Raw genomic sequence first — 26983 nt, 5'->3', positions numbered from 1 at the left:
AACCCCCTGGCAGGCACAGGTCACGTGGCCGGACACAGTGAGCTTTACAACCTGGTCTGTACAATCTGGAGCTGTCAATAATACCCCATGTAGGCCTCACAAAAGGCAGAACTGTGTGAACACATACACGCACACAGCAAAGACATCTGTAGGGCACCACAACACCCACATGCATACTGAACAGACATGTCCAATCATATCACTGGCCCTTACCCACACACAAGATGTCATCCATTGGTGCAGCCTATGCCCCTGGCAAACATTATCACGCTGTGCATATGATGAAGCCTGTGCCACATCCCTGTCATCCACACCATTGGTGCAGGGACATGCTCAAATGATCTGATGCACAGGGTGAACAGAATAGTGAGAAGTGTATATTACATTAGTTGTGTAAGAATAGTGAGAGAAGTGTATATTACATTAGTTGTGTGTGAATAGTGAGAGATGTGTATATTACATTAGTTGTGTACTGTTGACATGCACCAGATATACCAAGTAGTACAGGTTTAGCATGCATTGTTATATGTTCACAGTATGTGTCTCGGTAACAACAGTAACAGCATCTTGGTAATGATGCCCTGGTTCCCTCCTTATGGTCTACTTGTATGTGCCTACAGGTAGCACTGTTTGCAGTCTCCCATGTTTAACTGTGGAGTACTCACAGGTACATATGGCAATATCAGCATGCTATACCTAGCCTCAGCCTGACTATTGGAAAGTCTAACATACCACAGATGTCCACACATATACTGATCCAGAAGTATGTGGGCAGTTTAATAGGCTACAGTGGCTAGAGATGTGACATCCATACCAGGTCACATCAGAGGTATGTTGACATGGTGCAGGGGTTGTACACAGCAGTCTGGCCAATGATAATGTCAGAGGCCACTTGATAGCATGAGGCTTCACTGTGTAGCAGTAATACCCTGTCACATTACAGGAACATGCTCACACTCACGGGGTCAACAACACTATAATGCACACCCCATAGTGTTGAGGTGAGGACCCATGCCTATGTGGTCATCACCGTCACAGTACTGTGAACCCACATGACGCGACACAGAGAAAGAAAATGTACAGGTAGCCAGTGCGGCTGAGACCGATGGCATCAACAGGGTAGTGGATGAGGGGTTAGGGATCCTGTGTGTTCTGTATGGTAGCATACACCCTCACTCCATGCACCAGACAGCCATACATACCTACATACACACACACACACACACACACTGTGGAGACCACACGTCATACACATATGGATAGCTGATATGTGTGATACACACACCACACCTGCCTATGTCATGCTTTCCACACTGCAGTATGTACAGATCTCTACAACAGTGTACAGGGGTGTGTAACAATTGGGATGCGTTCCCCACCATATGTGGAATATATGGTCACACAAGCAAACACACATGGCAGTACTGTGAATGATACACCTGCTATATGATGATACATCTGACAGACATGCAGCAGTATTGGCCGCATTATGTGTACCAACGCTACCTTCGGCAATTGTGCTGCTATATGCACACAGGAGGATGTAAGTGTTACAGGTGTCAAGTGACGTACTGTCGGTAACACCTGACCGCTGTGTAGGTTCAATGTCTCCACCGTCAAGTAACGGTAACATAGCGTACTGTTTGCACATGTAATGGTAGGATGGAGTGTGACACACCTGTGAGCCGTCCCCGGCAAACATCCATCTACACAGGTGGATCACCTCTTTATGTACACACACCCATCCATACCTGCTGTACATCCTACCGTACTGTCAGTATGTCACCATATACAGGTGTCAATGATGGGGCTGCATTGCAACTGCATGTTGTAGTTAGGCACAGATGAGTTACTTACATCAGCTACTGCACATGCATGGTAGCTGCATGCACACTACAGATTGTACATGTGTGTTGGTCCTACATGCCTGTCATGTGGCCATGTTTGTATGCATTGCAATTGGTGGACATGTGTGTTGACATACATAACACATGGACTGTTGTATGATATGATGGGTGTCATGGGTAACTAGTACAGAGGGAATGTGCCCTCGGTCAACATTGCTGCCTCATGTACTGTTAGCATTCAACAGCCATGGACCCACCTTTTATTTGCATGCGTATGATTGCTGTAGCCACTTGTCTGCACGGAGGACAGCAAAAGCTATGATATGTACATATGTGTTGTGTGTGTGGTCCATGCACATATCCACTGCAATTACATGTATGACATAGCCAAACATGTGTGTTCATTGGTGTACAGTGACAGTAATCTGTCACAGCTGTGTAAGACCCAGGGCCCATCGTATGTGTAGAGCCGACCTGGTTATGTACAGTGGTATCATTGCAATGCATAGCACATGGTGGAACCCTGTCGGTACATGTGTAGTCTGCACAGTTGCTGTAGACCTATGTACAGTCCACTGGTCATGAGTCTCACGGTGTTGTGTTAATGTATGGCTGTGTATTGCTGGTCCAATGACATGGTGATGTCAGAGGGCTACATTGTAGATTGTGGTGTGTACCTCTGTGATATGCACCTGAGACATCTGTGATAGCTCCTGAGTGTGTACTGGTCAATACATGTGAGTGGCCTTCATGTACGTGGGGACAGTAATACCATACTGTGCCTTTCCGTGTTTAGAATCCATGTGCATGCAAGACGGCCCTTTGCAACTGCTAAGTGTGTGAGCATGCCCAGTACACCATTGTGTAGATGGACACACAGTACATTCCAAACAGACGTGTGATACTAAGCGTGTGGGCATGGCCATTGACATCCTGTATAGCAATGGTGGTCATCCAGGCAACAGATGTCCATTTTCAATGTCACGATGGATGCCTACATTGAACACACTGGTTGCTGTCTTGAAGGGTGTACTGTCTGTGGCGCGTCCCTTATCTATGTAGTGTTGTTGTAGTGCTCCGTAGATATTTGGTTGCCCCAATCACAACACTGCCGTGTGTTTGTCTACGTCTACCTTGGGACAGTAATATGCTTTCAGACTGCTCACTCTCTATACATTCCCTATCGGCGTCCTTGCCTTTGCGGATGATGTCACCCACCTAGAAGTATGCCTCTGGGTGTGCTGTGCTCAGTAATCTCAGTAGCGCGTTCTGTAAATGCGTAATGCTGTAGTGTGATAAGGTAGTTAGGTGTATGTTCGACTCCCAGTCCTGTCAAGTGTGTGTGTGTGTGTGTGTGTTTCCAGCTGCCTGGGGACACAGTAATGCTTTTAGATGCCTCACACCACATACATTCCCTATCGGCGTCTTTGCCTTTGCGGATGATGTCACCCACCTAGAAGTATGCCTCTGGGAATGCTGTGTTCAGTAATCTCGGTAGCACGTTCTGTAAATGCGTCATGCTGTAGTGTGTTAGGGTAGTCAGGTGTATGTTCGACTCCCAGCCCTGCCAAGTGCATGTGTGTGTGTGTGTGTGTGTGTTTGCGCGCATGCTCCCGTCCACCTGGGAACTCAGTCTTGCTTTTAGACACTGCACAACACAGCAGTTTGCTACCGACGTCTTTGCCTTTGCGGATGATGACATGCACCTAGATGTCTGCCTCTGGGACTGCTGTGCTTAGTAATGTCGGTAGCGCATTCTGTAAATGCGTCATGCTGTAGTGTGTTAGGGTAGTTAGGTGTATGTTCAACTTCCAGCCCTGCCAAGTGTGTGTGTGTGTTTCCAGCTACATGACAACAGTACATTGCTTTGACAGTATTCACTCTCCATAACATCCGTGCAGCGTCTTTGCCTTTGATGCTGCTGTCTGCAGGCTAGACGTGTGCCTGTGTGAATCATGTGATCCACTGATCACGGTAGCGCATTTTGTAACTGCGTAATGCTGTCATGTGGTACAGTGCTTACGTTTATGTTCGGCTCCCAACCCTGCCACATGTGTGTGTGTGTGTGTGTGTGTATATGTATCTATCTACATATATATATATATATATATATATATATATATATATATATATATATATATATATATATATATATATATATGTGTATATATATATATATATATATATATATAGAGAGAGAGAGAGAGATATAGATATATGTATATGTATGTATATAGCTATATATATATATATATATATATATATATATATATATATATATATATATGTATATGTATATTGTATATAGATATGTATGTTGGGATTATCACTCTTGACTGTGCTGCATTGTCTGTACGTGAGCACCCTGGATTCTGGCTCTGTGATAGTGCACATACTGTGTGCTGTAGTGATCATGAGTTATACATGTGTAGTGACCGGTTATTGTGTTGCTGGGTATTACACGGGCATTGGAAACAATGTTAGTGCAGCACCTTTGACTGGTCGTATGCAGATCTCAGCAACAGTCAGCAGTGGTTATTACATTGGAGTGTGAGTATGGCTCATATCCGTCTGTAGTAACTGTTAATTCTATACACCCCAGGTTAACATTACAGATGCACATTTATCCACAGGTTGTGGTACAGATCCCAGGACTGTATGTGCAGACATTGACAGGTGCAGGACTGGGTTGTATTGGATGCATGGAGGGGTGTCCATGGCCAGTAATGGGGTTCTCTACAGCCTGGCAGGTACGGTCTGTGACTGTCCCACAACCCTCCTGTATATGGCTGACACATGCTGTACCTGTGTATATGCAGACACACACACTTACCACAAACAGCTATGGCTATCACATTCACACACCTATTGCACCACCATTGGGCCATGCAATAACCGTTGTCCCTCACACACAGACACGTGTACATTGGTTGGCTCTATGACAGCTCTGGACATGTTAACACCACACCCTGTGCATATGATGTCACCTGTGCCACCACCTGTGATGTGTAACATTGATGCAGGATCTGACTAACCTGGTGCTGCTACACACAGTGGCTTTATTCCACTGTATTGATGTTAGCATGCTGTTAACACACAGTGTGTTACTTCCAGGTGTACTTCAGCTGGCATGATGCATTGCAGCTATGACCATCACTGTGGCATAGTTTACAGCACTGTTACCGCTGGTGATATAGTCTCCATCCATGTGCCATTTCACTGATGTGTGTAGTATTGGCAGCATGTGTGTCTGTGTGTGCAGTACGTGTGGGATGTGTGTAGTACACATGTATACCTGCTTACAAATGCATACACAACATTACACCGGCTTCACCAGTCATACACTAGCTTACTCGTTCTTCCACACGCGCACAGGGGCTAACACACGCGCACACATGCTTACACGGGCTTACTGGTGCACACGGGCACAGACACACTGTGGGCAGGTTTGCAGGTCACATCGGTGGTATCCATGGCGTATGCCGTCAGTCTCTTGACGTTCCCTAGGATAGCTCATGACATGCCTCTTTCACTGAGTACTGACAGCACACATGTGACACTGCTCCAGTGAGGTTACAGTGTTTTGTACATACACACTCCTGTTGTCACCTATCTTCTACTCTAATAGTCCCCTTAACCTACACTACACTGTAGAGGCTTGGCCCATATGGCATGACATGTGATTCACTATCCTCAGCCTCACTTGCCTCACATTGCCTACAAATGCTTCGTTTCATCTCTGACAGAGAGCTTCCACACATAGGTACCAGTACGCAGTAGCCATGTTGTCTCCAGCTTTCCATTCATCTGCATGGCGTACTAACATCTAGCTAAACCTACATTTTGTATGTATATTATCCATATGTTTTGTTTTGAAGCGCAGCGCGTTCTCATGGCGCTGTGCTATGCTTCCACACCAGGGATCGGGGGAGGACAACTACTTGTTCATTGATATCCAATGGACAAAGCCATCACTGGCCTTGGACTTGGACATTGGCATGCTTCTTCGACTGTATTCATACTGTATTTGCAGCTGTCATTGCTCCGTTTAGCAACGTGCAAAACGGTAGTCGCATAACATCCGGGTACATTTCTGCACATAACTCTGCTCTTGCACGGACAGCTTACTGTTTCATGTATCGCGTAATTATGTAGGGTTACCACCTGTCCCACTTTGCGAGGGACAGTCCCTCTTTGGGCAGTTGTTTCCTGCAAAAAATGTGAACAAATGGCAAATGTCCTGAGATTTTAGGACAAAATAATTTTCTATATTTTATGTAATAGTTGCATTCTGTATCTGAAACACCTAAATGTTATTAGAAACAGAATAAGGAACTAAAATGCTGCAAGAATAAACTTTTATTCAGGCAAAAAACTGAAGTTCTGTCCTTTGTACTGGCCATGGGTATGTTTTGCCCTGCAAAATCTGATGTTTGTAGCACAAATGTCACACTTTGGGCATTTGGAAAGGTAGCAACCCTATAATTACATCATTTGCATAGCTTACACATACAAATGGGGTATGTTGCAAATCCCAACATTGTCCGTGCAATGTTCATGTTACGGGCGGTCTTGCACGCCCCTGCAGGTGTTTGTTGAATAGCCTGGCAGTCATCTTTCCTTGCTGTACTCTTACTCAATCCATACACGCCGGAGGCTTCATATATCATGGCCTAGGCTTTGCTTTATGCTATGTCTATCTGTGGTGTATGCATGGCTGTGGGTATGTCCCACTGTCATCATTGGTAAAGGTGATACCCTATAGGTACTTCCTGTAGACTTCTGTGTCATTTGACATATCAGCACATACCTGCGGATGAACTTCCTACTGCAGTGCTTTTCATACCTTCTGAGTTATCTTGCAGTCGATAATGCTGTTTCCTCAGACATGTATCTGTTTCTGATCATACCTATCAACCTCCTAGTGCAAAACATCTGTACAAAGCCTAACATGATGAGGGGACAGATAGGGGCAGATTCTACATATTGCTCTTACAAACGTAGATAGTTGATAGTATTATAGGTTTTGCATTAGTATGACCTTTCTGAGGGATTTGGGGTCTTAAACACATATATTTATCATTATTTAATGACGTCAGTTCTCAGGTATTTGGCAGACACGTACAGATTGTGAGAGGAACACACCACACATATGAGGCATACATCTGCACATTCGTGCAGTTACGCCAATGCGCACAATACATGGCGCCATCACAGGCCAGTTACCATTACATTCCTATTGCAGGACACACCCACCCACTGGGTTATATTCCTCACACAGGCCAGCAGGTGCTTATAGGTTCATAGGTTCATAGGTTCATAGGTTCATAGGTTGGTACTAGGCTATCAGCCCTAGGGCCTATACAAGCCTAGCCATAACAATTCCCTGGCTATTTCTTCCCACATTTCTTCCCACATTATTTACTTTCCTGGACCCCTGTCTAGCAGGGCGACTGACGTGATCCCTGGGGTGAATTTCCTTTCTCCCATCCAATTGTCAAAGTTCCTCTTGAAGAGGTCCAAAGAGGCACTCTGCTTGTCATGTATGGGCAATCTATTCCAGAGTCTGGGGAGTCTCTGGGTCAGGAACCTATCCCTCCAACATGTTTTGTTTATTGTGATGACAAGGTTTAGATCCCTGGAGTGTGTAGCTCTGAGGGATTGGGATTTCTTTAAGTGTAGCATGTCCAACAGCTCTGGGTTTGACATGGCCTTGTATGTTAAGCAGAGATCACCTCTGAGTAGACGATATGCGACAGAGTATAGCTGGAGTTTTTAAGGTCAGCGAGGGCATCTGCTTTAGGCCTGTGATTCTTTTAGTGAGGTATTTCTGAGGCCTTTCCAGTTGTTGCAGATGTCTTGAGAGGTACATACCAAATGGGTTGTATTCTATAATGGGTCTAATGAGGGATGAGTACAGTGGGACAATGACCTCCTTTTTCTGGATGAAAAGCCCTTCGTGATGAGGTGTGCTACATAGAAGGATTTCCTGACTGTTGTGGCGATGTGGTTATCGAAGGTGAGACCACTGTCCACGTGTGTCCCTAAGTCTCTTATCACACTTTCTGTGTTTAGTGTACTGCCACCTATATGGTAATTCATGGATACATGTTTTTCCCAAAGGGGATAACAATACATTTCTTGGCAATGAGCTTGAGCCCATGGCTCTGGCACCAAGCATCTGTTTCTGTAAGGCCCTTTTGTAGAGTATCCACATCATTTGGGGATTCAATAATGGCTCCCAGTTTGCAGTCATCTGCAAACTTTGTTAGCCAGAGTCCCTTAGTGTTGACCTGTACTTCAGAGAAGTAGATGCCAAACAAGAGCGGCCCCAGGACTGAACCCTGAGGTACTCCACTTGTCACTTGTCTGGAGCTGGATTTGGAGTCTGCTACTTTTACAGTGTGGGTTCTATCAGTAAGCCATTTAGCAACCCATTGGGTGACATAGGGATTAATGCCCAACTTAGTAAGTTTATCTATGATTCCAGAGTGGGGGATGGTGTCAAAGGCCTTGGCAAGGTCTAGATAGGCTGTGTGGACCACCTTACCCTTGTCCATGGCTCTGGAGACTGATTCAAAGAAGTCAATCAGGTTCAGGAGACAAGATCGGCCCTTCACAAACCCAAACTGGGTGGGGTCCAGTGTTTGAAGGTTGCCAATGTCTTTGTTTATAAGTTCCATGATAATACGCTCCATGGCCTTGCAGATAAGGCTTGTCAGACTGATGGGACGGTAGTTTCCGGGATCCAAGGTGGATCCCCCCTTGTGGATTGGGATAACTGTAGCTCTGAGCCACTCAGTGGGCACGAAACCTGAGGTGAGGCTATGATTAAACATGACACTTAGGTGAGGTGCCAGTTCATATTGTAGTTCATGTAGTACACAGCCGGGATGTCATCTGGTCCCATGGATGCTGTATTCTTGGCTTTAGAGAGTGCGTTTTGTACCTGTGTGGCCGTTATTACTGGAATTTAGCAATCTTCCGGTATTGAGATGGGCCATTTAGGGGGTGAGAGTGGGGTGAAGTTGGCACTGAATCGATCTGCCAGGATATTGGCAATATCCTTCGGATCAGTATATTTAATGCCATTCTGTTTTAGCTCAGAGCAGATCTGAGCATTGCCATTTAGATTCTTGACATAATTATAGAATGCTTTGTGGTTGTCTTTGGAATCTTTGGCAATTTTATTTTGGGAACTAGCTTTGGAGGATTTTATGAGGCATCTCAGTTTCTTACTGAGGCTAGTAAGGGAGTTTTTTGCATCCTGGGATTTTCCTCTTTTCTGCAAAAGTTTCTTCCTTTTGTTGTAAAGTTTGTTTATGGCAGGGGACCACCAGATTAGCTTCCTTTTTTGGATGAGAGCATTTTGGTTCTATTTGGGATGGCACGATTCATGCATGAGTGGATGTGCTCGTACAGCGCCATAGTGTAGGATTCAGCAGTTGAACTTTCAGTTCCCCTCTGCGTGGGTGTCATGAAGTTTGTCACTTCTGACTTGAGTAGCATGAAGTTGGCTTTGGAGAAGTTTTTATGGTGGTTTCTTTACTGGGGGTGGGGTGGGAGGTGGATGTTAAGGGTGATTAGCTTATGGTCAGACCTGACTAACGAGGGGTGACCATAGGTATGGAGCATTGATTTCCCATGTTGGTAATGACCAGGTCTAGGATATTGGAGCCCCTGGTGGGACTATGGATTAGTTGATCCAGGGCATTGGAATTTATGAATTCCAAGAACTGTTGCGCAAAGGTGTTGGGACATGAGTAGTTTTCCCAGTTAATGGCAGGGTAGTTAAAATCACCCAGTATTAGGGTGTTTGGTTCTATCTTAATATTTTCCAGTATGTTTAGAAAGGTGTAGTGAGAATCTTGGGGTATGGTGGGGATCTGTAGCAAGCTACAATTTGGATTGCAGTCTTACCTAGTGTTAGTTGCACTTGGAGAATTTCAGACACATTGTGTTGGGCAACTAGCCTGGTGGTGTGAATATCCTTGGTGAATATTGACACTCCTCCACCTTTAGTGTTTCGGGTCCTGGTTTGGTGGCGAAAAGTGTGGTAAGAGTTGTAGCCTGGTATTGCAGGGGTGCTCTCTGGAGCCTTGAACCAGGTCTCAGTTACTGCACAGATATCGATGTTCTCCATTTTAGGAGTGCCTCGAGAGAGTGCATTTTGAGGTTTAGACTTCTAGCATTGAGTAGCATTACCTTCAGATTTTGCATGCTTGTACCTGTTATGGTGGTGGTTTTGTCCTTTGAAGTTTGCCTAAAAAGGCACTATAGGGTGGCAAGAGCCTTAGCCAGTAACCTGAATCCCAGGGCGACAGGTGCAGACCATCTCTGGCAAAGCATCGTGGTCTGTCAATCATGTCATCCCAGGCAGACAGATACTGGATCCCCTTTGAATGACACCATAAGCTTAGCCAATTGTTGAAGTCAATCATTTTATCCTTATATTGTGGTATCATTCTGGAAGGCGGATGCTACTCAGGGCTAGTGTCATACCTGCCTGGGCCACATGATCAGAGAGCTCTTCCATGTCTCTTTTCATGTAGTCCAGGGAGGTACGCTCAAGTCATTCACTCCAACATGGACAATGACAGAGTCATATTTGTACTTGTTGTGGAGTGACTTGAGTGCATGCTATGTGGCGGATCCTGGCACCCGACAGGCAGCTGACTGTAATTTTCTCCTTATTCAACCTGGTGAGAGGGACATCAGTGTGCCGGACTATAGAGTCACCTATGACTAAAGTGTTAGGTACATTGTCTTGCCATAGGGGCTGTTGCTGGGTGGCACACTGGTGTTGTGAACTATGTGACACATTGGTTGTGACTGGTGTTTGTTTGCGTTTCAGCTTCAGAGGTCTTTGTTGCTTGGGCAGGTTACAGTTAAGGGCCTCTGCATATGTGGATTTAGTGTTGCTATATGTGGGTGTTGGTGGTGCGGGTTTAGAAGGGCTATGTGTTGCTTGAGGTGTAGTGTGGGTGTTAACCTTCTCCTCTTGACTGTTTAGCACAATCTTGGGTGGAGAGAGCGTTGCTTCCATTTTGGCTATGTAAGTGCATCTCTCACAGGTTGTAGTGTTGGGTGGTAGGAGGAGAAAGTTGTCTGTGTACATGAGGCAATTGCTGCATTGCCCCAGTATGCCCAGATTCACCAGGTGGACAGGAGAAATCACCGGAAGCTGACCCTTGGACATGCCTGGTTTGGGGCTTTTTTTTTCTTTGTAAAGTATAGGAGCTGTTTCCTTAGCAAGGTACTTTGCAATTATAGGCTGTTTAGTGCCTACTATTAATTTCTCCTTGTTAACAAGGAGAGTTCAGTGGTTGTATGAGTTTAAGGCTTCCTAGTGCTTTCCAGCAGGTATTAGAGAAAGTGCTAGTCACAGGGATGCTTACAGGTAAGATTGAAAAGAATGCACTCTGCAGTGTGCACTAGAGAAGTTAGATGTGAAAGTAGGTAACTTGAGTTTTACCTGTTTAAAAGTTAAGGTTTAGTGGTGAGTTACTATTTTAAAACAGCAAGATGGACTGAAGGGGTGGTTACTTTTGTATTTTGGTACTATGAAATACTGTAGGATGGCCAATAAATTTAAATAATTGAAGGGGTGGGATTTCAAAAGTGATGATTTTGTGATTACTCACATAAGCCAGTGAAAGTAGAGAGAAATGAGATATATGGTCAGATTAACATAAGAGGCGGGCAACTAGAAAGACAGTGGTAAAAATTCTGCCTGACTCAGAACAGAGAGAGCTGTGGTCTCTTTTGAAGTTTTAATATGCTGTAAAACAGAATGCAAGCAAAACACAAGGTAAAGAAAACAAACTACAGTATTCAAAATATAGAAAGGCAATACAGTAATACAAAAAATAACAGCAAACTAACCTTTCCTTCACAGCAAAGTGTAGCAGAGTCTGGATGAGCCTTTCTGGTAAAGCTCAGCTTATCCACACTACTTATTCCATCATGTACCTTATGTGTATGCCGGTATTTGCGCTTTCCGTCAGTGGCAGAGCTCACGAGTATGGGGGACTGGACATTGCATCGGTGACACTGCATGACACCCTGAGGGACACATGTCGTTTGAGTCTATTAACCTTCCACATTGACTTTCACAGGCCATACGTTGTAATTCACATTTGTGGACAAACATGCTTATGACTTGTATATGTTTTGTCATTTGTCCTGACGTCTTTCTTCTCACCTGTCCACCTAGTATCACTAGTTCTGTACATTTCATTAGGACAGGTTACCTTCATACCTCTCACCTGTACACATTATGGGTATACGCCCTGGGGTTTGACCTATGATTCTGTTACATTTGTCATGATAATGTGCCTTTCTGATAGATTGCTGGCAAGCCATGATGGACTGTGCAGTTAGGTAATCATGACTGACATTTCTATTTCATGATTACTAACTCTCATAACATTCGTATTCCCGACTACGCATTTATTCTATCAACGGTCTGACTTTGTCTGAGGTATATTTAATATAGTCTCTATTTGCCTGTCGTGTACTATGCCTTAGTCCGGCTGTCTTATTCTGACATTCTGGCAGGTATGGTTACCATCTTGGTCGTATGCGTGTCCATACTTGGTGATCGCCTACATGACACTGATATAGGTCCCTACATCTTCCCCCAATGGTTTATAAAATATCCAGTGGATGGGTTGCACCTTTTTGGTGAATATAGGCGTGTGCTATACCCACATAGGTATATTGATCAATCCCATGGGGCGTACCTAATAGATCTGAACCAACCAACACCTTGGCCCAATTCTGCATACCCATGATTCCCATACCTGACACACCTCCACAGTACCCATTCGACATGTTTAATGTGAGCGATAATAACGTGTGAGGACACTTCCGAGCACTTCCCACTCTGCGGATATCAGCTCGTACATCATACATTCAATCGACCCATGTGTTATTATCCTTGCACCTGCTACTGTTGCATGTACAGCTATATCGTAGTTGCAGCTGTGATGTCTTTAGCATCAATGACGGTTCGCACTTCGTACGGATCAATTTTTGGGGTCCTGCAAAGGATACCTATATTCATGTTTAGTGTGTAGAACTTGCAGGCCCTGTCACACTGGTAGTTTCTGGGAAATGGTTTGGAAACCATCGGTGTATTCTCCTTTCATGCATGTCTGTCTGTCTATCCATATTAGCTATACCGTGACCTATTTATGTACATGTGTTATATGTACAGGGACATATGTTTGTTGTGTATATATCTATTAATGTACCGTGTGTGTATAGATATATATATCTGTACATATATACATAGGTCTGTACATTCCTCATCTCGTAATTTGCTTTGAATTATGTCTGTGGATATATGTGTATATATATCTCCATATCATACCTTTCAACTGTACAGATTTCTGCTGCATGTACAGCTTTTTGCCTCTTATCTTTACTCCGTTTTTCATAACCTTGTGTCTATCTGGCAAGTTAGTGGCATATCATTAAAGACTGACATTGATAAATAATGACAAACATTTCAGGTTACGACTTCATACCCTTCAGAGAATCCATGCTAGTGACACACCTGTTATTCTATCCACTTTCTATGTTTGTTAGGCAATATCTGGGGATTGTCCCTACTTGTGGTCCGTTTTTCATAACCTTGTGTCTATGTGGCAAGTTAGTGGCATATCATTAAAGAATGATGTTGATAAATAATGACAAACATTTCAGGTTATGACTTCATACCCTTCAGAGAATCCATGCTAGTGACACACCTGTTATTCTATCCACTTTCTATGTTTGTTAGGCAATATCTGGGGATTGTCCCTATTTGTGATCCGTTTTTCATAACCTTGTGTCTATCTGGCAAGTTAGTGGCATATCATTAAAGACTGACGTTGGTAAATAATGACAAACATTTCAGGTTACGACTTCATACCCTTCAGAGAATCCATGCTAGTGACACACCTGTTATTCTATCCACTTTCTATGTTTGTTAGGCAATATCTGGGGATTGTCCCTATTTGTACCAGTTGTTGTCATGGCTTTGTCCGGTTTCGTACTTTACAGGTTTAACAGGTATGAGCCATGTACATAGAACGTGTGGAAAACACCATTCATTTTCTATTCTGTGAGCGGATTACACACGCAGGCGCACTTGCATATCCTTATTGTGGGTTACATATGTTTCATAGATAATTGTGCTTCCGTGAACTTTCATAATTCTGACCGTAACAGTTACATATCTGTATTCCAGTTTACGGACTACTGCGAAACACACATTCACCTTTACATATTTAAATGTGTGTACTGCACGAACGCTTTCATTACACTTTCAAGTTATATGTGCAGTGGTCGTAGGTCAACCGGGACTGCATTCACGTTGGCCGGATACCGGAACCACTATTCTATTGGTGTTCTCCCTCATTGATTTGCATACCCATAGTACTTAGCTACATCAACATACGCCTCACTACTTCACCTATGACACAGGCATCCATTCTCCTGCTGGGAAAAAGGTGGTACTACATATTACACATTCCCTATTGCCTACTGCTGTGGACTCCAGCTGCATTGTTAATCACTCCGAGGATATGCAGAACACCAAGGCATATAGTCCAGCCACATACAGGTCTTTGATTGTCAGGGTGTTCATGTAGTGATCTGGGTTTAGGCTTGTCCACCTGGTGAACGGAACTTCCCTGGCCGAGGTCAAATGTCAGATGAAGCATATGGACAGGGATTATCTCCCTATTTTGAAGTTTTACCTGTGTTTATAGACACAGGTGTTTGGGCACCAGTCAGCAGCTTATTCTGATAGCATTACATATTATGGGTGGGGTTGTTACAGTCCATACTCCACGGTAAGGGGTGTTCCCATTCACATTTGACTATTACCTGTATACAGTCATATGGGGATTATTATTTTGGACATGAAGTGTACATTACACAAGTGTGAAGGGCTGTTCCTGTAAATATGTACGAACCATACCTCTCAACTTCTTAGAGCACCGAACCTGCACAAAACCTACACAATGGGGGGACAATTAGGGACACATTTTAACGATTGCTCTTACAAGCTTAGAACGTTGATAGAATGCTAGGTTTTGCATTAGCATGACTTTTCTGCAGGTTGTGGAGTCTTATAATCAGGATATTTCTCATTATTTAGTGACGTCAATCCTCAGCTATTTACCACACTGGTGCAGATTGTCGGAGGCACACACCAACACTATGGGGCGAACCTGTGGTCATTCTTAGGGTTGCCACCTTTTTGACTGCCCAAAGTGGGACATGTTCTGTAGAGATGTTAGATTTTCCAGGACAAAACATACCTACAGCAGTGCATAGTGCTGAACTTTAACCTTTTTTGTACATATAATAGCTTATTCTAGTAACATTTGAATTGCTTATGCTACTTCACATAACATATTGAGGAGTCATATATAAAATAACCGTTTTATGAACGTTCTATTGAAGTAAATAAACTCTCAGGACATTTGCTATGTCTTGATTTTTTTCACAGGACACAACTGCCAACAGTGGGATTGCTACTCACCAAGTGGGACAGGTGGTGACCCTAGTCATTCTGCGAATATCCGGACAGTTGAGTGGTATGGCATGGACCTCCGTAATATGCTGTTGTGTTCTGGCACAGCAGTAGCTCAGCATTAAAGACTGCAGTCGGAACATGCTGACAGACAGTTGGGTTTCAGACTTCATACTCCAGACATTAATGCCAATGTGCAAACTGTTATTCTATCAAATTCTAGGTTTCTAAGAGATATGTTTACAGATTGCCCCAGATTTTAGACCTTTGTCTCACTTATATTCACGGCTCTGTCCAGATATCTTGCAGGTTGACAGGTATGGTCAGTCACGACTGCACACAGTCAGTGTCCCTCACACTTGATCAGGGTTGACCTGTTTACGTAGTGTCTTCCTTGCCCACATGCCGTTTTCCACTTTGCAAATGTGTGCATTATATTCTCCCTCCTATTCGTGTCTGGACACGTGCGTCACGGGAAGGTATTTTATCCTGGCTGGTAGGTTATGCATGCCCACTTAGGGATGGACAGTGTCATGGACCTCCACTGCATGTTCTGACTTGTGTCCAGATATCTACTGGATTGGACATCATGTCATCATACCCATTCTACTATTTACACAAGTTGGTCATCCTGTGAAGGATATCCCAAAAATTGGTCAAGACCAAAACAAGTTACATATCGAAGATTTTTGTGGCTTCACAAAAACGTGCAGGGGTTTTACCTGCAGGGGATACATGGTTTGCAATCCTGACACTGCCTAGGGTGACAATACCTACTACATATGCGTAGGGGTCACTGTGTGTAGCTGTGTAGCTGTTTCTGCAACAATACCCAAGCAGAGCTCCACGTGGTCCTGCAGAGGGGTCCTGGCAACAGAGAACTGAAAGAAGCGACCACTTTCCAGATTTAAGTATTTTTTGGCTTTTTTTATCTGCATTGTCCTCTCTGGCTTTCATTTAACTAGATATAACTGTTTTTGTGTCTATCTGCTGATTTCTGAAGTATCTGCACTTAAAAGTAGCATTTTGGTCGACTCTGGTCGATTAATACTGTTTTTTTGTTAATTTAACTGCTGAGGCTGCCCACTAAAGTGTGCTAGCCTGTGTAAATCGATTTTACTGTTTGCTTAATTGCATTTCTGTGTGCTTTCCTGAAAAAACAAAAAAAAATACTCCTTGTTTTCCCGCCTTTGCTCGACTAGTTAAGACAGGCTTTGCTGTATTCTGGGCTGTGTGTAGTTCCTGTGTTGGCCATTGCCTTACTTGGATAGAAGGAAGTTTCTGAGCTCACCAGTGGGAGTGGGGAGCCTTGAGCAGCCTATCTGTCCCTGGGGGAAGTGACCTCAGCACTTGAGCTGTAAATCATTGGTTGCTTTGGACCATTTCTAGCTCTTTTCAAGTTCCCTGTATAAAAATCCGCCTCAGGGCGTTTTTTTCTGGCTATATACCCAAGCAGAGCTCCACGTGGTCCTGCAGAGGGGTCCTGGCAACAGAGAACCTAAAGAAGCGACCACTTTCCAGATTTAAGTATTTTTTGGCTTTTTTATCTGCATTGTCCTCTCTGGCTTTCATTTAACTAGATATAACTGTTTTTGTGTCTATCTGCTGATTTCTGAAGTACCTGCACTTAAAAGTAGCATTTTGGTCGACTCTGGTCGATTAATACTGTTTTTGTTAATTAAAATGCTGAGGCTGCCCACTAAAGTGTGCTAGCCTGTGTAAATCGATTTTACTGTTTGCTTAATTGCATTTCTGTGTGCTTTCCTGAAAAACAAAAACAAAAAAATACTCCTTGTTTTCCCGCCTTTGCTCGACTAGTTAAGACCAGTATACAGGCTTTGCTGTATTCTGGGTTGTGTGTAGTTCCTGTGTTGGCCATTGCCTTACTTGGATAGAAGGAAGTTTCTGAGCTCACCAGTGGGAGTGGGGAGCCTTGAGCAGCCTATCTGTCCCTGGGGAAGTGACCTCAGCACTTGAGCTGTAAATCATTGGTTGCTTTGGACCATTTCTAGCTCTTTTCAAGTTCCCTGTATAAAAATCCGCCTCAGGGCGTTTTTTCTGGCTATATACCCACGCAGAGCTCCACGTGGTCCTGCAGAGGGTCCTGGCAACAGAGAACTGAAAGAAGCGACCACTTTCCAGATTTAAGTATTTTTTGGCTTTTTTATCTGCATTGTCCTCTCTGGCTTTCATTTAACTAGATATAACTGTTTTTGTGTCTATCTGCTGATTTCTGAAGTATCTGCACTTAAAAGTAGCATTTTGGTCGACTCTGGTCGATTAATACTGTTTTTTTGTTAATTAAAATGCTGAGGCTGCCCACTAAAGTGTGCTAGCCTGTGTAAATCGATTTTACTGTTTGCTTAATTGCATTTCTGTGTGCTTTCCTGAAAAAACAAAAAACAAAAAAAAATACTCCTTGTTTTCCCGCCTTTGCTCGACTAGTTAAGACCAGTATACAGGCTTTGCTGTATTCTGGGTTGTGTGTAGTTCCTGTGTTGGCCATTGCCTTACTTGGATAGAAGGAAGTTTCTGAGCTCACCAGTGGGAGTGGGGAGCCTTGAGCAGCCTATCTGTCCCTGGGGGAAGTGACCTCAGCACTTGAGCTGTAAATCATTGGTTGCTTTGGACCATTTCTAGCTCTTTTCAAGTTCCCTGTATAAAATCCGCCTCAGGTCGTTTTTTCTGGCTATATACCCAAGCAGAGCTCCACGTGGTCCTGCAGAGGGGTCCTGGCAACAGAGAACTGAAAGAAGCGACCACTTTCCAGATTTAAGTATTTTTGGCTTTTTTATCTGCATTGTCCTCTCTGGCTTTCATTTAACTAGATATAACTGTTTTGTGTCTATCTGCTGATTTCTGAAGTATCTGCACTTAAAAGTAGCATTTTGGTCGACTCTGGTCGATTAATACTGTTTTTTGTTAATTTAACTGTTGAGGCTGCCCACTAAAGTGTGCTAGCCTGTGTAAATCGATTTTACTGTTTGCTTAATTGCATTTCTGTGTGCTTTCCTGAAAAACAAAAACAAAAAAAATACTCCTTGTTTTCCCACCTTTGCTCGACTAGTTAAGACCAGTATACAGGCTTTGCTGTATTCTGGGCTGTGTGTAGTTCCTGTGTTGGCCATTGCCTTACTTGGATAGAAGAAAGTTTCTGAGCTCACCAGTGGGAGTGGGGAGCCTTGAGCAGCCTATCTGTCCCTGGGGGAAGTGACCTCAGCACTTGAGCTGTAAATCATTGGTTGCTTTGGACCATTTCTAGCTCTTTTCAAGTTCCCTGTATAAAAATCTGCCTCAGGGCGTTTTTTTCTGGCTATATACCCAAGCAGAGCTCCACGTGGTCCTGCAGAGGGGTCCTGGCAACAGAGAACTGAAAGAAGCGACCACTTTCCAGATCTAAGTATTTTTTGGCTTTTTTTATCTGCATTGTCCTCTCTGGCTTTCATTTAACTAGATATAACTGTTTTTGTGTCTATCTGCTGATTTCTGAAGTATTTGCACTTAAAAGTAGCATTTTGGTCGACTCTGGTCGATTAATACTGTTTTTTTGTTAATTTAACTGCTGAGGCTGCCCACTAAAGTGTGCTAGCCTGTGTAAATCGATTTTACTGTTTGCTTAATTGCATTTCTGTGTGCTTTCCTGAAAAACAAAAACAAAAAAATACTCCTTGTTTTCCCGCCTTTGCTTGACTAGTTAAGACCAGTATACAGGCTTTGCTGTATTCTGGGCTGTGTGTAGTTCCTGTGTTGGCCATTGCCTTACTTGGATAGAAGGAAGTTTCTGAGCTCACCAGTGGGAGTGGGGAGCCTTGAGCAGCCTATCTGTCCCTGGGGGAAGTGACCTCAGCACTTGAGCTGTAAATCATTGGTTGCTTTGGACCATTTCTAGCTCTTTTCAAGTTCCCTGTATAAAAATCCGCCTCAGGGCATTTTTGCACGTTTTTGCGGTTGCGCCTAAGCGAGCAGCGGTTATACAGGTTTAAACTATTTCTGGCTCCGCCAAGTCTGCTCTTCAATTTTTCCCTTAGAAGCTCTACTCAGTCTATTTAGCTGTATATATTAGCACTTGTTTTCGGGACTTCTGTCCTTAGCAAGCACTCATTATAAAATAAGCACTCTTACCCTAAAGTAAGCACTACAGGCATCCACTACCCCCTGTGAACACCCACTTCCCTTAAAGGCACAGCACTCCTTATAATATTCTAGTATGTCAGGTGGTAGACCACTAGCATCCTCTCTTGTTCAGCTGGTTAATCTGGGAATCTTAAGACAATGTTACAATTGTCTCATGTACACAGACAACCCTCTCCTCCTTCCTACTAACACATATACTTGTGAGAGATGCAACTATATAGCCAGACTGGAGGCTGAACTCTCTCAACTCAGGACTGGCAAGACCAGACAGGAGGAGATGGTACCCACACCCAAAGCAAAACCGGTCACACATAAAACCACCACTACTACAAACCAAACACATAAGAACACAAATACATACTCGGAGGCTCTTATAAAAAACTTACCAAAACAACAGAGGCCTCCAAAGCAGACACCCAGAAATACACCCCCACAAAACGCAACACCTACAACACATACCTCAAGCAACAGGTGTGTCACACAATCACAGCCCCTAAGGCAAAACACTATGCCAGAGACATTAGTAATAGGTGACTCTATATTCAGACACACCGACGTTCCACTTACCAGGCTGAATAAGGAGAGGGTAACGGTGAGCTGCCTATAGGGAGCTAGGATCCGCCACATTACACACGCACTCAGGTCACTCCAAAGCAAGTACAAGTATGATTCAGTCATTGTCCATGCGGGTGTGAATGACCTGAGACGCACTCTCCTGGACTACATGAAAAGAGACATTGAAGAGCTCTCCGATTATGTAGCCCAGACTGGTATGACCATGACCCTGAGCAGCATCCTGCCTTCACCAAGAATGATGCCTCAGTACAAAGACAAAATGATCAGTTTTAACAATTGGCTTAATCACTGGTGTCATTCTAGGGGATCCAATGTCTGTCAGCCTGGGATGACATGCTGGACAAGCCACGTTGTTTCCAAGGGATGGCTTGCACCTGTCACCACTGGGCTTCCGGATACTGGCCAAGGCTCTTGCCACCCCATAGTGCCTTTTTAGGCAATGCTCAAAGGACAAATCAACCTCCATAAAAAACAAAAATGGAAAAAAATTAAGGGTAATGCTGCTCAACGCCAGAAGTCTAAATCTCAAGATGCAGGCACTCGAAGCACTTCTCAGTATGGAGAACATCGATGTCTGTGCAGTAACTGAAACCTGGTTCAAGGCTCCTGAGAGCACTCCAGCGCTACCAGGCTATACCTCATATCATGTGTTTCGGCCTCAAGTTCCAGGCCGAACCACAAAGGGAGGAGGAGTGTCCATTTTCATAAAGGACACCTACACCTCTCGATTGGTGGCTACCCATGAAGCATCAGAAACCATACAAGTTTTACTCACCATAGGCAAAACTGCCATACAACTGGTCGCATGTTATAGAACACCCTCCCAATCCCAGGAATCCCATCAAGCATTCCTGAAAACACTGGAGGATATGAATGTCACACCAAACACCATCATATTGGGTGACTTCAACTACCCCAACATAGACTGGGCCCACTATTCTAGCCCTAACACCCTAGCCCAAAGATTCCTGGAATTCATAAACTCAAATGCTATGGAGCAACTGGTCACTTCTCCTATGAGGAGAGATAATATACTTGACCTGATTATCACAAACATGGGGTCCAAATGCTCCGCACCGGATATAAACCCCTCACTAGTAAGATCTGATCATAAACTGATCACGTTGGATGTACATATCCCACCCCCACCCCCAGAACAAAAGACTACAGTGAAAAACATTTCAAAAGCTGACTTTGTGCTCCTTAAGTCAGGAATGATATCCTTTAAGCCTACTGGGTTAATGGAAACCACATCCCAAAATGCTGAATCCTTCACAAAAGCCTTCTACGGACATCTCCAAGAATGCATGGATCAAGCAATCCCAACTAAAACCAAGACCCTCTCCACCAAGGGAAAACGCCCGGTTTGGTGGACCCCGGCTATAAACAAACTGTACAACAAAAGAAGGAAGCTACTGCAGGACAAAGCCAAATCCCACAAGGGAAAGGCTTCCCTGATCAGCACAAGTAAAAAACTACATTCTCTCATAAAAACATCTAAAGCAAACTTTGAGAAAAAGATTGCCAAGGATACCAAAGACAATCACAAGGCCTTCTTCAATTATGTCAGAACCTTGTGAGGAAATTCTCAGATATGCTCTGAGTTAGTACAGAACGACAAAAAATTCACTGACCCTACCGACATTGCCAATATTCTGGCAGATAGGTTCAGTGCAAATTTGTCCCCTCCCTCTCCCCCTAAAGATGAAGTAATTATCCCTGCTGAATGTAACCTACCTGTCATCACAGACATACAGGTGAAATCAGCACTCAACAAGGCAAAAAACACAGCATCTATGGGACCTGATGGTATCCCCGGTTGCGTGTTACGTGAACTTCAAGATGAACTAAACCCGCCCCTAAGAACGCTATTCAATCTTAGCCTCACTACAGGATATGTACCTGAACACTGGCGCACAGCAACAGTGGTCCCACTCCACAAAGGGGGAAATTCTACTGACCCTGGTAACTACCGCCCCATACGTTTGACCAGCCTGGTCTGCAAGGCTATGGAAAGAATCATCATGGAACTCATAAATGGCGACATTGGGGATCTGCAGACCCTTGATCCCACCCAGTTCGGTTTTGTAAAAGGCAGATCCTGCCTCTTAAACCTGGTTGACTTCTTCGAGACAGTCACTAGTGCCATCGACGAGGGCAAGGCTGTCCACACTGCCTACTTGGACTTGGCTAAGGCCTTTGACACGATACCACACTCTGGCATCATTGACAAGCTCAGCAGCCTAAATGTAAATCCATATGTCACAAGATGGGTAGCAAACTGGCTAAAAAACAGAACCCATAAGGTCAAAATTGCTGGAGCCATGTCAGACTCAAAACCAGTCACGAGTGGTGTCCCACAGGGCTCAGTCTTGGGTCCACTCTTATTCGGCATTTACTTCTCAGATGTGAAAGCAAATATAGGAGGATTATGGCTGACAAAGTTTGCAGATGACTGCAAACTGGGTGCCATAGTTGATTCACCTGCTGACACACACATCCTACAGAAAGGTCTCACTGAAACGGACAACTGGTGCCGGAATCATGGCCTCAAACTTAACGCCAAAAAATGTATAGTCATCCCATTTGGGAAAAACAAAGTACCCACAAATTATCACGTAGACAATAACCCACTGAATACGGAAGAAGTAATCAGAGACCTGGGGACTCAAGTCGATAGTGACCTCTCCTTTGACAACCATGTTGCCAAAGTGGTCAGAAAGACATTCTACCTTGCCCATCTCATCATGAAGGGATTCTCATCCAGATCAAAGGAGGTCATTGTACCTCTATATTCCTCCCTTGTCAGGCCCATGATTGAATATAATGCTCCATTTGGGATGTATCTCACCCGGCACATGCAACAACTGGAAAGACCCCAGAAGTACCTCACCAAGAGGATCATAGGTCTCAAACATGTGCCTTATCCAGCTAGATTAAAGAAACTCCAGCTCTATTCAGTAGCATACCGCCTGCTCAGAGGTGATTTGTGCCTAACATATAGGGCCATGTCCAACCAAGAACTGATGGACATGCTCCATCTCAAAAATCCAAATCCACCAGAACCACGCGAGCTAAAGATTTCAACCTCTGCACAAATATGAATAGGACATGCTGGAGGGATAGATTCATAACACAGAGGTTACCCATACTCTGGAACAAAATCCCAGTTCATGTGAGACAGAGCCCTTCATTGGCACTGTTCAAGAAAAATCTCGATGCATGGATGGGAGATCGCAAGTTTACCCCGGGAGTCACCTCAGTGTCACTACTAGACAGAGGTATAGTTTACTAAATAATGGGGTCCCACATGTGTCACTACTAGAGAGGCGCAACTATATAGTACGGGGTGGCGTAAGCCACATCACTGTTGGCTAGGCTTATAAATGCCCCCGGGCAGATAGCCTAGTACACTACTATGAAACTATGAAACTATGAAACAAACCAGTGGACCAAGTACGGCTAGATTTGGTGGACATTCTGGTATGGTGGCAGGTTGTGTTGTGGAGGGTATGCTGGGTAGGCTATTATGCATCCAGGTGTGTTGCATTTGTTATGGCCAGTTCCATCAGGACCCATCTGTGGGTATGTGACGGTGCCGTATCTATACATTTGTCTCACATATTTCCATATTCATATGTTTGTGGGATTGTGTTCTACACTATGGCCTGTCTGCTTGTCTTGCAGCTGTTTCTACATGAGGTTGTGTTTCTTTCCACTTCACCCGCTGCCCCCTCATACACCTCTGGTTCACCTTTTCTGCATATGACACAAGTATCGCCTTTGAGGAATTTACCATTAAACACACACCCCTCACACGCGAATTACTCACACCCCATAGAGCACTACTTTGGTTGTTGGCCCATGACACAGCCACAGTTACACATCGACTACCCTACATGTGTCGGGTACCTGTATGGTTGTGTGGACTACCCTGCCATGTTTGCTTTCCACATGCTATACCTCACGCACATGGGTACATGCCCTTACTTCACTTTCATTACTTGGTTGGTGTATCCGGGTACTACCCATTCGACTGTGTCACATACATGTTCGGATTATACAGCTGCCTTCTGGATTTTGCCAGCCTGTTCTACTCATTGGTAGGATGGCACCTTTTCCTATGTCCAAGCTATTCCTTACACATGTTCGACTGTTATGGACATTGCCTCCCCACAGTCAACGGTTGTGTTTCCACCTTTTCAATTGGCCACAATGTGACATAGGGTTACCACCTGTCCCACTTTGCGAGGGACAGTCCCTCTTTGGGCAGTTGTGTCCTGACATGTAATTGTCAACATGGAAAATGTCCTGAGATTTTAGGACAAACATATTTCTTATATTTTATGTGATAGTTGCATTAAACAGTTAATTCTGTATCTGAAATACCTGACTGTTATGAGAAACAGAATAAGCAACTAAAATGCTACAGGAATACGCTTTTCTGTAGGCAAAACAGTTATGTTCTGTCCTTTGTACTGGCCGTGGGTATGTCGGCCTGTACAGTCTGATGTCTGTACCAAACATGTCCCACTTTGGCCATTTGTAAGGGTGGCAACCCTACTGTGACAGCTGCGGTGAACACAGCATATTTTACATGCCGACACATACCCATGGTCAGTTCGGCAGATAGAACTTACAATTCTTGCCTATATCTAAGCTTATTCTTGTAGCATTTTGGTATCTTATTCTGTTTGTTATGACATTTATCTATTATACGTCCAGTGAAATATGTTTAATGCAACTATTACATGACGTCTACGGAGGAATTATGTCCTATATTCTCTGGACATTTGCCAGTTTTACATGTTTGTGTCAGGACACATCTCCCCACAGAGGGACTGTCGCTCGCAAAGTGGGACAGGTGGTAATCCTGGTCGACAGTACGGATCATACTGTTCCTTTCAGCCTACATGTGTCCGTGTTGATATGGCTCGTTTATACGCTCCTTCTGTTTCGTTTACATGCGTATGCTATTTCCTATCACATTTGGTATGTGAAATACGGACATACCTTTTGTATGTGACTATTACATGGCTTGTGGGATATGATTCAGACATACAGTCACTACCTATATCTACATTTCTCCTCGTGTATTTTGTTATGGACACATCAGCACAGCTATGTTCCCTCCCTCAAATTATGGGTCAGCTGGTGACCCTCTTCGTTGGACTGGACGTACCTACTGGCAGCGCGCTAACATCTGTTACGTCTCACTTCCACATGGTATAGCTATCAACACTACGTTGGACTACAGGCACATGGTTTTCCTGTCATTTGTTCATGGGTAGGGACCCATTATTCCCTACTGTGCATTTGTGTTTGAGTCTTCATTTTCTGTTCGCAGGGACTCTGCTTTGCATACGTTTCAGTCTCCATGGACACTGATAGGTACGATTACTATTGCTGGTGGAATATAATATTCAGCAGTTTAGGTTGCTCCTCGAAAGCCGACATTGACACGCCTCCCTGTGCAACTTCGATACGCCCCTTGCACTCGCACATTTCCTATGCACGTGGCTGCGGCGGCTGCGCGCCTTCATTATTATGCATATGGCATGACTACTCCACATCTATGCCGCACGGCCGGCGCAAGCCTTACGCCGGACTTGCGCCGAGCTTCATGAATCCGGGGGAGCATCTTTATGAGAGCTGATGCACAAAAATGTTGCATGGTCATGGTTAGAACAACACCAGAAGGCATTTGAAGACCTTAAGCAGAGAATTTCCAGCCCACCTAAATTAAGATACTATGATGTGAGCAAACCAGTTACTCTTTCCTGTGATGCTTCAAAATTTGATTTAGGCACAGTTATACTCCCAAGAGGGCAAACCAGTATAACATTTACCCAAACTAAGAGGCAGTATGCTCAAACTGAGAAAGAACTTTTGGCAATAGTATTTGCATGTTCCAAGTCCATGATTATATTTATGGTCGAGCTGTTCAGATTGAAACTGATCACCAACCTCTAGTTACTGTTCTAAAAAAAGCCTATGCATTCAGCTCCAGTGAGATTATAAAGAATGATGCTCAAATTGCAAAAGTACAACTTCAAAATTGTCTGTACGAGAGACAAACTACTCTATCTGGCTGATACCTTATCCAGATCGCCCAGAAATACGATGGAAGAGATTGACAAAGACAATTTTGACTTTGGTGTAATGACCGTGTGTAATTTTTCTACCACTGGGCTTGATGAGATAAGAGGTCACACAAAGACTGGTCCAGCTTTGCAAAAGCTCAATCACTACATTAATGTTGGATGGCCGTCAAAGCAATCTAGGGTACCACCTGAAGTGCAAGCCTATTTTCCTTACAGAGATGCAATGTTGATGGAAGATGGCAATATTTTCAAAAGTCCTAAAATTGTTCCTGCTTCCTTAAAACAAGAATATATCCAAATTTTGCAGTGCTCATCCAAGTTCTGTATTCACTAAGAGAAGAGTGAGAGAATTTGTATTTTGGCCGTGATTACTGAGAGACATTGATAAAGTACTTTCTTCTTGTTCAGTATGCAATAGTACTAGACCACATCTGCAAACAGAACCACTTCAGCTAAGTCAAGTTCCTGAACTACCTTGTTTGACAGTAGCCACAGATTAACTTTGAGTGGAACAATCAACACCACTTAGTATTGGTAGATTCTTATTCAAATTGGTTTGAGATTGACTTACTACCTAACCTAACATCCTCTACTGTTATTACTAAGTTGAAACGTCATTTCTCAGTCCATGGTAGTCCACACAAAGTTATTTCTGAGAATGGTACTCAATTTACTAGTCAGTTGTTTCTGAAGTTTGCAAGAGAATGGGACTTTGTACATGTTACTAGTAGTCCTGAATATCCACAGTCAAATGGTCTAGCTAAACGTGCAGTGCAGAGTGCAAAGAAATT

The sequence above is a fragment of the Protopterus annectens genome, chromosome 15.part0 (assembly GCF_019279795.1).
Source record: "Protopterus annectens isolate FY-2018-M chromosome 15.part0, PAN1.0, whole genome shotgun sequence".
NCBI lineage: Eukaryota > Metazoa > Chordata > Ceratodontiformes > Protopteridae > Protopterus > Protopterus annectens.
Note: the sequence above shows the minus strand (reverse complement) of the source record.